The 14428-nt window shown below is 38.9% G+C and overlaps 1 long non-coding RNA gene across 1 annotated transcript in view; it reads left to right on the forward strand.

Moving 5' to 3' along the window:
• The window catches only part of LOC105602796 (uncharacterized), a 147217-nt gene that overhangs the window by 39507 nt on the left and 93282 nt on the right, over positions 1–14428 (forward strand). The gene's annotated exons all lie outside the window — the stretch shown is intronic.

Here is a 14428-nt window from a genome sequence, read left to right on the forward strand (position 1 = left end):
TGGATTTCATCTTCACTTTTCTTCTGCACTGATATTTTGTGGAACAAAATGAATTAAATATTTTAGCAGTCAGGTTTGTCCAGATAAACCGAACCAACCAACCAGTACTGAATTGGCTTAGGCAGTTATGGAAGCTGACAAGTCAAATCTGTTGTCAGCCAGCTGGAGATCCAGGGGAACCATGTTTCAGCTTGAGTATAAAGATAAGAGTTACCCGTGTCCCAGCTGGGAGAGAGTCAGCCAGGAGGAATTCTGCCTCACTCGGTCTTTGTCCTATTCAGGTCTTAAACTCATTGGACAAGGTCTGCCCACATTAGGGAGGACATTTCTACTTCATTCATTCTACCAGCTGAAATATTATTCTCATTTAGAAATACTCTCAAGAGCACACCCAGAATAAAGTTTGACCAAATGCCTGGGCATCCTATGACCCAGTCAAGTTGAAACATAGCATTAAATCTCAAAAGTGTTATTTCTTATGAATACTTCTATATCTAAATTATTATTTAGAAGAAATCAATATGTGTTAATCTGGCATTTCATAAGTAACTTTTGGACCAGTCCTTTCAATCGCTCAGTCATGTACAACTCTTTGCGACCCCATGGACTGCAGCACACCAGGCCTTCCTGTCCATCACCAACTCCCAGAGTTTACTCAAACTCATGTCCATTGAGTCAGTGATGCCATCCAACCATCTCATCCTCTATCATCCCCTTCTCCTCTTGCCTTCAATCTTTCCCAGCATCAGGGTCTTTTCATATGAGTCCGTTCTTCACATCAGGTGGCCAAAGTATTGTAGTTTCAGCTTCAGCATCAGTCCTTCCAATAAATACGCAGGACTGATTTCCTTTAGGATGGACTGGTTGGATCTCCTTGCAGTCCAAGGGACTCTCAAGAGTCTTCTCCAACACCACAGTTCAAAAGCATCAATTCTTCAGCACTCAGCTTTCTTTATAGTCCAACTCTCACATCCATACATGATTACTGGAAAAACCATAGCTTTGACTAGATGGACCTTTGTTGGCTAAAGGCATGCTATTTTTACTATAAATAGTCCTTATGACAGCCAGAATTTATTTTCTTTCCTGCTTTCTCACTCACTCTACTTAAAAGAAGCCCCAAATGTCCATCATGGAGAAATTAAGTGACATTCTTCAGAACTTTATAAGCAACAGCCTAAGGCATCAGAGCTTTGAGAATGCTATTGAAATGACATGGTTTGGATATGCTCACTCCCTGAATCCTGTGAACCAAAGTTATATAGTGTTACCTCAAAGGAACCCACATCTTAAAACTCCTTAACATCATGCTGACTTTTCAGATAGATGAAATTTTATTTAATAATTATAGCTTCTAGGTTGTGTTTTTAAAAATGCTCATCTAAAAATTATATTTGTATATTAAAAACATAATGAGCTTAATTAGAATAATCTTGCTTGTACTTGCTTGCTTTGTCTTGCTTGTATCTTTCTTTCCTTTATAATGAACACATCTAAAACATTTTAGCCCTAAAGTTTCTATTTATGCTGTGAAATTAATTTCATCATCACCAAGGTTATTGAGTTATCCTTTAAGGAGCACTAGAGTCAGGCTACACTAGAACAATTATTCACATCTCATTGCAACCCCACATTCAGCTGCGTCATGTTGAAATAACTTGAAATTGACCGTAATAGAAGTTTTGACACCTCATAAATGAAAAAATGCAACATATCAGAGTCCTTTGCCTTCTCCTCCTCCACCCCCTCCCCAAACACCTTATAAGCTGATTGTTAAACATTACTACTTATTACTCTTATTTAGGAATATTTTTACTACATATACTAAGGAAAATTTATTATATTAAAAATTTAAATCTCTTCTCAATGCAGCTTAAAAAGTAAATAATTTTTATAATTTTATGCAGTCAAAATGGAAATTTCTGCCTGTTTTTAAGTCCTATGATTTTTTAATCATGTCTAAGAAATTCATAAAGTAAAAAGTATATAAAGGAAATGTGAATAATAGTTGCTATTTAGTAGTTAATAGTTGCATGCATAGTTAGTAGTTGCATGTCTGACTATTTTGCAACCCCTTGGACTATAGTCCACCAGGCTTCTCTGTCCATGGACTTTCCCAGGCAAGAATACTGGAGTGGGTTGCCATTTCCTACCCCAGGAGATCCACCCAATCCTGTATTTATAGGCCTATACTCCCATACTTGAAACTCAGGGGACTAGATGTATTTTGAAATTCGGATTTCCTTTTAATTTTGAAAAGAAATTATGCTGTAATAGTGTATGGTATTATAGAATTTCCTATTATTATTTTTTTTAGTGGGGAGGCAGCCATAATCAACACATTCATATTTCTTCAGGGACCAGAATGCATAATCGCATTAAATAAGATAAAGATCATGAGTAACCTCATATCTAGTCTAGTTAGGTTTTATCTTCAAGTAAGTTTATGTTAGATTTTCAGAAGGGATTATGGAGCTCCATAGTTCCTTGACCATTGAAAAGGTGGTTAATAAGCAATATCTGTAAAAATGCACTGAGAAATGATCTAGACGAAGCAGAGAGGAAGTCAGTTCAAAAGGCCAAGGAGTTCTCTGGAACTCCAGTGAGCTCAGTAGCGATGTGATGCTCCAGGCAGGTAAAAGGTCTGCAAAGTAAGGTTTTTGCTTGACGTCTTTTGTGACTATACAATACAAACCAGGCACAGAGCCATATTCAGCTTCTTGGTCAAATCCTAACATGTGCGCATCGCAGGTGTGCATTCTGTACACTCTGGAAAGGGGGTGGCGTGAGAGAGCTTTATGGACGGACTGAAAGATTTACTGAGTCATCTGAAGAAAACTAGCGTGGGAAAATTCTCTTCTGCCAACGTAGAGAAGGAGCAGGAAACAGCTGGCTCCTGAATGGGCTGCCACGTCCCCACATGTAGAAACAGGCAGAGCCGTGCCTGCTGCTCACACACTTTCAGGAGTATTATGAAATAAGGAAAGCCTATATCCTTGGATTGGTTTTGAACTCTTTGAAAAAATTCAGAGAACTGATTATGATTCATACGTACCAGTCATAAAAATAAAGCAGTATTTCTTTGCAAGCTCATGCTGCATACAATAAAATATATTCTCTTTGAAAAGTCAAATCCATCCACTTATGTCCACATAGTCATTAGGCACAACACAGGCAGGCAAACACGAATGGCGGCATCTCCTAGCTCAGAGGGCTCTGTATTGCCTTTGATTTCCAGTGGAATGGTTTTAAGTCATGAAAAAATGGAAGTTAGAATGCATGCTCGTATTCATATATTTTTATTTACACAGTCCATGTAATAATTTTAAATGTTTCACGTGAATTGTTCACTCTCAGTATACCCCGTACTTAGTATTTTAAATTATTTTGCAATGTGTTTAAGCTACACGATAACACAAAAATCAATGTATAATTTATCAACACGAGTAAAAATAAGGGCTTATCAGTTAAAATCCGTAATATGAACTAGAGGTAAATTTAAAACCAGACGATTTTATTTTATCCCTGATTTGGTCACACTTGAATCTTATATCCTTTTTTCTAGCTGCTTAACTTCTTTGAAATGATATTCTGCCCTTATCAAATAATTATTGTAATTGTGTTTTAATGTTGAATTGCAGCTGAAAATATTTTCTAGAAATGTAAAGCGCTATTGTTTTTCATATATGCATTTTACAAACATTTTTTGAGTTCACTAAATGCCAGGCAGTTCTGGCTCTTGGTGTATATACGATGTAAAAATGGGCATTTCTAGAAGGCAGATGATGAGAGAAAGATGACTATGAAATGCCCATGATGTGGTCTAATAGTGTAGATAGCATTTATATTCTATTGCACACCCTATAGTAATATGTATGTGAAACAGGGAGAATACTCTAGAGAAATAATTGTGTGCTTATTAGCTCTGAATTATAGTAAGTGAATGGAAGAGAAAATGGCAACCCACTCTAGTATTCTTGCTGGGAAAATCCCACAGACAGAGGAGTCTGGTGGGCTCCAGCCCATGAGGTTGCAAAGAATCAGACATGATTGAAGGGACTGAGCATAGTAAGTGAAAATGCTCACATAGGAAGACCACTGAGGAACTGAATAGGGAACTTCAAAAGTTAAGGTGCATTTGGAAGAAGAGTAATCACCAGATGTAATGGAAATGAAGGAGGGAGAGCAATAGGAGGGAAGAAGAGACGTCAGGTTAGTAAGAGTAATTATTAGTTTCACAGTTCACAGATAATAGCACAGAAAGGAAGATAATCCAGGGCCTAAAAATAAATAACAAGTGAATGTTGGAAATGGTTAGAAGAAATATTTCTATAACATAACTACTAAAACAGGTGAGATTTTATGCTTCCTACAGTCTGAAATGACTCTTTTAAATTGTCTGTGGGGTATCAGGGTTGTTTATGAGATGTTGTGCATGGGATTTCTAGCAGGGTAGATTCACCATGGGAAACAACAGTGTAGAAATTAACAAGTATATGAAGTTATTATATTAAAGATTTGTCAAAATATTTTGCCAATAAAGCTATGAAAATATAAAAACACATGCTTGATAAAAGTACAAATTGCAACCTTTCCGAAAGTGATTTAGGGCACGTAAGAATTGAAGAAGTGCATATTTTATGAGCCAGCAATTTTACTTCTAGAGATCTAATTTATAAAAACAAAAAGCCTAGCCTTTAATTGAATAGGTCAAAAGATATTTATTGCATTGTTCTTTATACAAATGTACAAACCATTAACTAAAACCCTTGGGGCAAAACATGTTTAAGAATTCTGATGGTTACGGATTTTTATAGCAATAATATGAAGCATATTCTATATATTATATAATACCACTAGGGGGCTGGGGCAGCACCTCTTAATGAAACACATTTATATTTCTTCAGCAAAATGTATGAATATTCAAATTAACTAGGTTAAATAAAGATTATGAATAGCTTCATATTGCTTCAGGTCAGGTTTCTCAACACATGAATTAGAAAGAAATTTAATTTTGGAATTGGCAAATAAGTTATTGAGAACCTATAATTAAATTTCAGAAAGGAATTATCTGAACACCCATAGAAAATGTTCAGCTTCTATTTACAAGATTTAGAAGTGTTGATCTGGAAAAATGACTCTGATGCATTGTGTAAAGGGAAAAGATAATGTTTCAGATTAACATGAATAGTATATCCCATTCGTGTGGGGAAGAGGAACATCTGCATCTCTACATTTGTATTTTGTTGTAAGCATGGGAAAAAGAATAGAAGTGTTTGCACAAAAGACAGTTATGTAATATAATTTTAAATCATCATAATATAATAAGAAGGTTTAAGAATAAGGTGGACTCATTGAGTGTATCATAAACTTTGACCCCACATGCTTGGTTTGTAGCAATAATGGCTTTTTATAGATAGTTTGGCAATGACACCCCACTCCAGTACTCTTGCCTGGAAAATCCCGTGGACGGAGGAGCCTGGTAGGCTCCAGTCCACGGGGTCGCGAAGAGTCGGACACGACTGAGCGACTTCACTTTCACTTTTCACTTTCATGCTTTGGAGAAGGATGTGGCAACCCACTCCAGTGTTCTTGCCTGGAGAATCCTGGGGACGGGGGAGCCTGGTGGGCTGCCATCTCTGGGGTCGCACAGAGTCAGACACGACTGAAGAGACTTAGCAGCAGCAGCAGCATAGTTTGTAGCAACGAGTGTAGTTAGTGTCTCATCATTCTCTGATAAGACAAACAGTTCACAAAGTGTGTGAGTATCATTTAGATGCAAAAATGTACTAACTCAATTAATTAAAATTGCAGAGATATCAATTAAAAGGTAGGAGGGATATTCATCTACTTTTGCTGACAAAATAAGTTCCTTTAACTAAATATGGAAATGACATTTAGATTGAGGAAATTGTAGCCTGTAAAGAATCAATTTTCCCTCCCTAAAATCATTAAAATCATGGTGTATGTTGCACTGTGTGGGAAAATTCTCATTTAGTGATGTGTGTATAAAAGAATATAGAGTATACAAATTAATGAAACACTGTTAAACACTTATTAAGTTTAGGATCCCAATTCTGTTAAGTGACTGATGAGTATTAAAAATTAATTTTGCTAAATGCTTGACTGTATGTTAGAATTGAATTAGTTTTTTAGCATATCAGTCATTCAGTCACTCAGTCAGTCATGTCTGACTCTTCGAGACCCCATGGACTACAGCAAGCCAGGCTTCCCTGTCTATCACCAACTTCTGGAGCTTGCTCAAACTCAAATGTCCATCAGTCAGTGATGCCAACCAACAATCTCATCCTCTATCATCCCCTTCTCCTCTTGCCTTCAATCTTTCCCAGCACTGGGGTATTTTCCAATAAATCAGTTCTTCCCATTAGGTGATCAAAGTATAGGAGTTTCAGCTTCAGCATCAGTCCTTCCAATGAATATTCAGGACTGATTTCTTTTAGAATGGACTGGTTGGATGTCCTTGCAGTCCAAGGGACTCTCAAGAGTATTATCCAGCACCACAGTTCAAAAGCATCAATTCTTTGGCGCTCAGCTTTCTTTATAGTCCAACTCTCACATCCATACATGACTACTGGAAAAACCATAGCTTTGACTAGATGGACTTTTGTTGGCAAAGTAATGTCTCTGCGTTTTAATATGCTGTCTAGGTTGGTCATAACTTTTCTTCCAAGGAACAAGCATCTTTTAATTTCATGGCTTCAGTCACCATCTGTAGTGATTGTGGAGTCTAAAAAAATAAAGTCTACCACTGTTTCCATTGTTTTCCCATCTATTTGCCATGAAGTGATGGGATCTTCATTTTCTGAATGTTGCATTTTAAGCCAGCCTTTTCCCTTTCCTCTTTCACTTTCATCAAGAGACTCTTTAGTTGTTCTTCGCTTTCTGCCATAAGGGTTGTGTCATCTGCATGTCTGAGGTTATTGATATTATCTCCTGGCAATCTTAATTCCAACTTGTGTTTCATCCAGCCTGGCATTTCACATGATGTACTCTGCATGTAAGTTAAATAAACAGGATGACAGTATACAGCCTTGACATTCTCCTTTCCCAATTTAGAACCAGTCTGTTTTTCATATCCAGTTCTAACTATTGTTTCTTGACCTGCATACAGATTTCTCAGCATATATATGTCCCCATGTCAAGGTCCCCATATGGGACATTTAAGCTTCCAGAAGTTATCAAATTGTTTTGGAAGCTCAACTTTATACAATGGAATGATGTTGACCATATATTATAAGGACCTGCAAAAAAAATATTTTAAGAAGTACTATAGAATAAGAGCTTCAGTATCTTACTTTAAGGAAGCCATCCTTTGTACATTCAGCCAAGAGGGACTGGTCGTTACCTTATTTGCATGGCATGGCTCTGTTAGGTGGTGAAGACTGGTGGCAACACTTAGACTCTTAGCGTGTCCCTGGGACTAACTCTTTATTACATATTTTGAATGTTCCTTCACCAGAATTCTTGAAAAATAATAGCCCTTCAAAGAGTTGTTATAATTCAATAAAATGGGCTATCTAAGGTTAAAATTATCTCCGTAGCTGTGAAGCTCATCTCTCTGATTACATCTTTGCCCTCATATATGTCCAACTCAAGGAGACAGTAATTCTGTTAAAAAAAAAAAAAAAAAAAGAAGTAACACCTTTCTTCTGCTCAAAACCTTCCAGTAGTTTCCTATCTCACTCTGTAAACTTTGAAATCTTTGTAATGACCTGTAAGTCCCCACACGATCTAGTTCTCAGCTAATTTATTGCCCTCATTTCCTTGGGATCCCACTGCTTAAGCCACACTAACCTCTTTGCTTTTCAAGAAAATATGAGGCCCACTCTTGACTCAGAACATTTGTACTTTGTATTTCTTCTGACTGGAATATTTTTCCCTAAATGTTTTCATGCCTCAATTTTTCACATCTTTCAAATCTTTTTTCAGCTCTCACCTTCTTCATGAAGACTTCCATAGAGTCCTGTTTAAAATTTCAAACTCTACCTATAAAAGTTTTCATCTTCTAATCTTAATAATTTATCTCCATATTTCCAGTAACACATAAAGTGCTATAATTTACAGTCATTTTATTTTCTGACTTTTTTCACTAGCATATATGCTCTGTAAGACCAAGGTTTTTGTCTAATTTGTTCATTATTATAGTTCCAGTATATAGAAGAATAGATAAAACTTAGTATGCAACAATACACTGTATTTGTTGAATGAGAGAAATACAAAGGCAGGGGTCAAAAATAACTTTAAAGTTCTGACTGAGCAATATGAAGGGATGAGTTGAGACTTCTCAGGCAATCTAGTGGTTAAGACTCCATACTTCCACTACAGGGAGCATGGGTTCAATCCCTGGTTGGGTCCACATGCTGCATGGTATGGCAAAAAAAAAAAAAAAAAAAGGGAATAAGTTGTCTTTAAGTGAAATGGGATATACAAATACACACTGACAGAGAATTAGGTCTTAAAGGTGAGGGAATCTGGACCTCAATGTTTGACATGTTACACTTGAGATGCCTACCTAAGTGAAGATGTTGAGTAAACAATTGGATACCTGGGTCTTGAGTTTAAGGAACAGGTTTACGCAGAAGATAGAGAGTTGAGAGTCATTGACATATAGAAAGAAGATGATATTGCTGAAAAATTGAGTGTAGATAGAAGGGAAAAGAGGCCTAAGATTAAGGCATGATTCATTTCAACAGTTCAGGTCAGTTCAGTCGTTCAGTCGTGTCTGACTCTTTGCGACCCCATGAATCTCAGCACGCCAGGCCTCCCTGTCCATCACCAACTCCCGGAGTTCACTCAGACTCTTTTCCATTGAGTCAGTGATGCCATCCAGCCATCTCATCCTCTGTTGCCCCCTTCTCCTCCTGCCCCCAATCCCTCCCAGCATCAGGGTCTTTTCCAATGAGTCAAGTCTTCACATGAGGTGGCCAAAGTACTGGAGTTTCAGCTTTAGCATCATTCCTTCCAAAGAAATTCCAGGGCTGATCTCCTTCAGAATGGATTGGTTGGATGTCCTTGCAGTCCAAGGGACTCTCAAGAGTCTTCTCCAACACTATAGTTCAAAAACATCAATTCTTTGGTGCTCAGCCTTCTTCACAGTCCAACTCTCACATCCATACATGACCACAGGAAAAACCATAGCCTTGACTAGATGGACCTTAGTCGTCAAAGCGATGTCTCTGCTTTTGAATATGCTATCTAGGTTGGTCATAACTTTTCTTCCAAGGAGTAAGCCTCTTTTAATTTCATGGCTGCAGTCACCATCTGCAGTGATTTTGGAGCCCCCAAAAATAAAGTCTGACACTGTTTCCACTGTATCCCATTCTATTTCCCATGAAGCGATGGGACTGGATGCCATGATCTTCGTTTTCTGAATGTTGAGCTTTAAGCCAACTTTTTCACTGTCCTTTTTCACTTTCATCAAGAGGCTTTTTAGCTCCTCTTCACTTTCTGCCATAAGGGTTGTGTCATCGGCATATCTGAGGTTATTGATATTTCTCCCGGCAATCTTGATTCCACCTTGTGCTTCTTCCAGTCCAGCATGTCTCATGATGTACTCTGCATAGAATTTAAATAAGCAGGGTGATAATATACAGCCTTGACATACTCCTTTTCCTATTTGGAACCAGTCTGTTGTTCCATGTCCAGTTCTAACTGTTGCTTCCTGACCTGCATACAGGTTTCTCAAGAGGCAGGTCAGGTGGTCTGGTATTCCCATCTCTTTCAGAATTTTCCACAGTTTCTTGTGATCCACACAGTCAAAGGCTTTGGCATAGTCAATAAAGCAGAAATAGATGTTTTTCTGGAACTCTCTTGCTTTTTCCATGATCCAGCGGATGTTGGCAATTTGATCTCTGGTTCCTCTGCCTTTTCTAAAACCAGCTTGAACATCAGGAAGTTCACGGTTCACGTATTGCTGAAGCCTGGCTTGGAGAATTTTGAGCATTACTTTACTAGCATGTGAGATGAGTGCAATTGTGCGGTAGTTTGAGCATTCTTTGGCATTGCCTTTCTTTGGGATTGGAATGAAAACTGACCTTTTCCAGTCCTGTGGCCACTGCTGAGTTTTCCAAGTTTGCTAGCATATTGAGTGCAGCACTTTCACAGCATCATCTTTCAGAATTTGAAATAGCTCAACTGGAATTCCATCATCTCCACTAGCTTTGTTCATACTGATGCTTTCTAAGGCCCACTTGACTTCACATTCCAGGATGTCTGGCTCTAGATGAGTGATCACCACATCGTGATTATCTGGGTCGTGAAGATCTTTTTTGTACAGTTCTTCTGTGTATTCTTGCCACCTCTTCTCAATATCTTCTGCTTCTGTTAGGTCCATACCATTTTTGTCCTTTATCGAGCCCATCTTTGCATGAATTGTTCCCTTGGTATCTCTCATTTTCTTGAAGAGATCTCTAGTCTTTCCCATTCTGTTGTTTGCCTCTATTTCTTTGCATTGATCGCTGAAGAAGGCTTTCTTATCTCTTCTTGCTATTCTTTGGAACTCTGCATTCAGATGCTTATATCTTTCCTTTTATCCTTTGTTTTTAGCCTCTCTTCTTTTCACAGCTATTTGTTCAACAGTAGCAGACAAAGGAGATAACTTATTCATAGAAGAAGAGGATAAACACAGCCAGTGAGTTGAAAGGAAGTTCATAAGGGAAGTGATGTCTTAGAAACCAAGAGAAGAGAGTATTTCAAAGGAGAAAAGAGTAACTGGCCACATCAAATACTGCTGACAGATCAAGTAAATTGTGGACTGAGAATCAAATGAGAAGCTAGCCATGTGGAGGTCACTCAAGGTTTCACAAGAGCGGTTATAGGAGGAAGGCAATGGTGAAAGCCTGGTTCAAGGAATCCAAGAAAAGGGGACAATGAGGGATTGAAAAAAGTCAGCATGGAATACTGAATTCAAAGCATATCATTTAAAGGAACAAAAGAATTGAAGTGGTTGTTGAAGGAAGTGGATTGAAGGCATTTATATTTGTCTTATTTAGTTTTCTTCTTTTAAAGAGAGAATTTGTGGCATAAAATGGAGAGATGCAAAAGAGAAGGAAAACTTCATAAGGCAGGAGATAGCAGGAACTGCAAGAGAAATGCCCTTGAATGGTGGTGAGAGTTAATGGGGCAGAGTGCATGTGAGGAAGGAGAAAGTTCTTCTGTAAATTGGAACATCAAAAGTTCTTATTTAGCAACAAGACAGATGGCAAGTGTATGTGACTAGATGAAGGTAGACAGAGAGATTTGGTGGTTGGTGGTCTCTTCTGAAGCTTCAGAGAGTTTCACTAAAACAGGAACCAGTATCACTCAGTGAAATTAAAAAATGGAGAAGAAATATGATGTGGTTGTTTAGAAGAGAAGGATAGTGAATGGGTTAGGAAAACTCAATTATCATGTTATTAAGGGGCAATTTGGGTTGGTGGTCACAAATCTGAGGTGGGACAGGTCAGCGTGTGTGTGTTCTTTATTCCAAACATCATACCTGTACAGGCACAAAGTAAATAGAACATGCATTGGGGTATAAGTAAGACATCTGTGCATGTTCAGTCATGTTCAGTCCTGTCCAGTTCTTTATGGCCTTATGAACTGTAACATGCCAGGCTTCTCTGTCCATGGGATTCTCTAGGCAAGACTACTGGAGTAGGTTGCCATACCCTCCTCCAGGGGCTCTTCCCCACCCAGGGATTGAACCTGCATCTTTTTCATCTCTTGCATTAGCAGGCAGATTCTTTACCACTAGCGCCATCTGGGAAGCCCATAACTAAGACAGTGATTGTAATTCTTGATCATGAGACTTAAAATGGGTAAGTGACACTTGAGAATATGAAAGGAGTAAGAAAGAATGAACGATGGCAGTTTCAGAGCCCCAGTGGGGTTTACAAAATACTGGAGTCAGGACACTGTGGAAAGTAAGCAGGAGATATGGTTCAAGTTGAGGATGCTAAAGATCATGGCTATGGAGAAGGTGGGCTTTGCTGGTGGCTCAGACAGTAAAGAACCTGCCTGCAATGTGGGAGATGGGAGACCTGGGTTCAATCCCTGGGTTAGAAAGATCCCCTGGAGGAGGGCATGGCAACCCACTCCAGTATTCTTGCCTGAAGTATCCCCATGGACAGAGAATCCTGGTTGGCTATAGACCATGGGGTCACAAAATGTCTGACATGATTAAGCAACTAAGCACAGCACAGCAGGTAGAGGTTATAGCTATTAAAATTGACAAGGTCTAGGTTATGAATCGGAGAAGGCAATGGCACCCCTCCAGTACTCTTGCCTGGAAAATCCCATGAGCAGAGGAGCCTGGTGGGCTGCAGTCCATGGGGTCGCTGAGGGTCGGACATGACTGAGCGACTTCACTTTCACTTTTCACTTTCATGCATTGGAGAAGGAAATGGCAACCCACTCCAGTGTTCTTGCCTGGAGAATCCCTGGGACGGGGGAGCCTGGTGGGCTGCCGTCTATGGGGTCGCACAGAGTCGGACACGACTGAAGCGACTTAGCAGCAGCAGCAGCAGGTTATGAATAAGACAGTATGTGGCTGCGGTGTTTGTAGAACGGAAAGAGGACAGAAACTGAGAGGCCAACCTTTGGGCTATTCCCTCCCTGAATTATGACTGTAGATATGTATCAGGAACAAAAAAAACCCTAAATCTTTAATTAAGGGAAAATAAGCCAAAAGTTGGTAGATGACTACAACAATGAGGGCTAGTCTTGCTATATTAATCCTGTATCATAGAGTTTTTCAGTGATGGTTTCAGAAAAGAATAAGGGAGAAGGGTCTGGACACAACCATGAGAATTAAGAAGGATGCCTTCAACACACACCATGGAGAGGATTTTAGTGGAAATATATACTCAGAGGAGAGCCTGGTTACGGTTATATCAGATAAGGAAAAGAGCATTCAGAGAAAGGTTTGAGGGGATTTTTCAGGTAACTGACCTTGATTAATCTAGAAAGAATCAAGGGAGGGTTTGGAGTTTGATGCATGTGAGATCTTAGTTCCCCAACCCGGGATCGAACTGATGCTTCTAGTAGAAGTGCAGAATTTTAACCACTGAACCATAAGGGAAGTTCAGTTCCTGTATATTTTAGTGACTTGAACATGTCCTGTCCTACGTGTTGTTTAGTCGCTTCAGTTATGTCCAACTCTTTTGCGACCCCATGGACTGCAGCCCTCCAGGCTCCTCTGTCCATGGGATTCTTCAGGCAAGAATACTGAAGTGGGTTGTCATGCCCTTCTCCAATTGTATTGCTCAAACATATGAAAAAAAAATGGTGGGCTTAATTTATTAGTAACATTATTTCGATCATTGTTTTTGTTTGAGGAAACAGCAAAATAATTGGAAACATAAAAGCCTCCTCTTTTAAGGTCAAATTTCTATTCAAAAGTCCTGTTTAGCCCTTTGGGACTACAACTCTCAGAAATTGAGTATTAAATTTTCTTTGAGACCAAAAATACCCTAGCTTAGCCAAAGCTTATGAGATCAGATTTCTGTTTGTGTCTATCGTGCATACTTTCAACCTCATTGCAACTGCAGTTGTCAGAAAAGGATAAATAATATTCTTTTTACATGAGTAAAATCCCCAGCTCAGTAGAAGACTTGGTTTGACCTGGATTAATGGGCTATGAAAGCTCAGCTATCAATAGGGCTCCTACAACAGTAGAATTTACCTGGCTTCACCTGGCTTTGTTCACCAGTCTTCAAGATTCAGTGTTCAGGGGCGCTGGGAATTCTTCCCTGACTTCTCCAAGTCTCGGTTACTGCCAGATTTACAGGATCCTTGCTACACCCTAGCTGTAAAACACAATCACTTGTTCTGGAAGTGTCTTTCCAAGAACCACAGAATCAGCATTTCTCTGGAACTTGTTAGTAATGCAAGATTTTGTGCCACAGCACCTCTTGAATCAGAAACTCTGGGGGTTGGCGCTCAGTAGTCTGTGGTTCAGATGTTCCAGGTGATTGAAGACCATTGAACTGAACGTATTCTGTTTGATCTTTTATTTACCTGTTTAGCTCCTAGCATAGTGGTGGTCCCAAGAATGTGTCCAGCATGTATTTATTATATCAATCATCGAAATGAAATTCAGGATATACAGCTTCTCAAGTCTAGCTAGAGGGTAGATGCAATCAGTGTTTGGTTTCTCATTGTGTCTGACTCTGTGACTATGGACTGAATCCAGTCAGGCTCCTCTGTCTGTGGAATTCTCTGGCCTGGCATGCTACAGTCTGTGAGGTCACAAAGAGTCAGACATAACTGGGCAACCGAACAAGATGCAATCCATTTTATTTTACAGTTAAAAAAAAAAAGAATGACAAAAAATAAAAGAATTTCTTTTTGTAAGGACAGTGAGTGGAAAATAAATTTTGAAACATAAAAGGAAAATAAAAATACTGATAATATGATTTATTGTTTA

The sequence above is a fragment of the Ovis aries genome, chromosome 17, assembly GCF_016772045.2.
Source record: "Ovis aries strain OAR_USU_Benz2616 breed Rambouillet chromosome 17, ARS-UI_Ramb_v3.0, whole genome shotgun sequence".
NCBI lineage: Eukaryota > Metazoa > Chordata > Mammalia > Artiodactyla > Bovidae > Ovis > Ovis aries.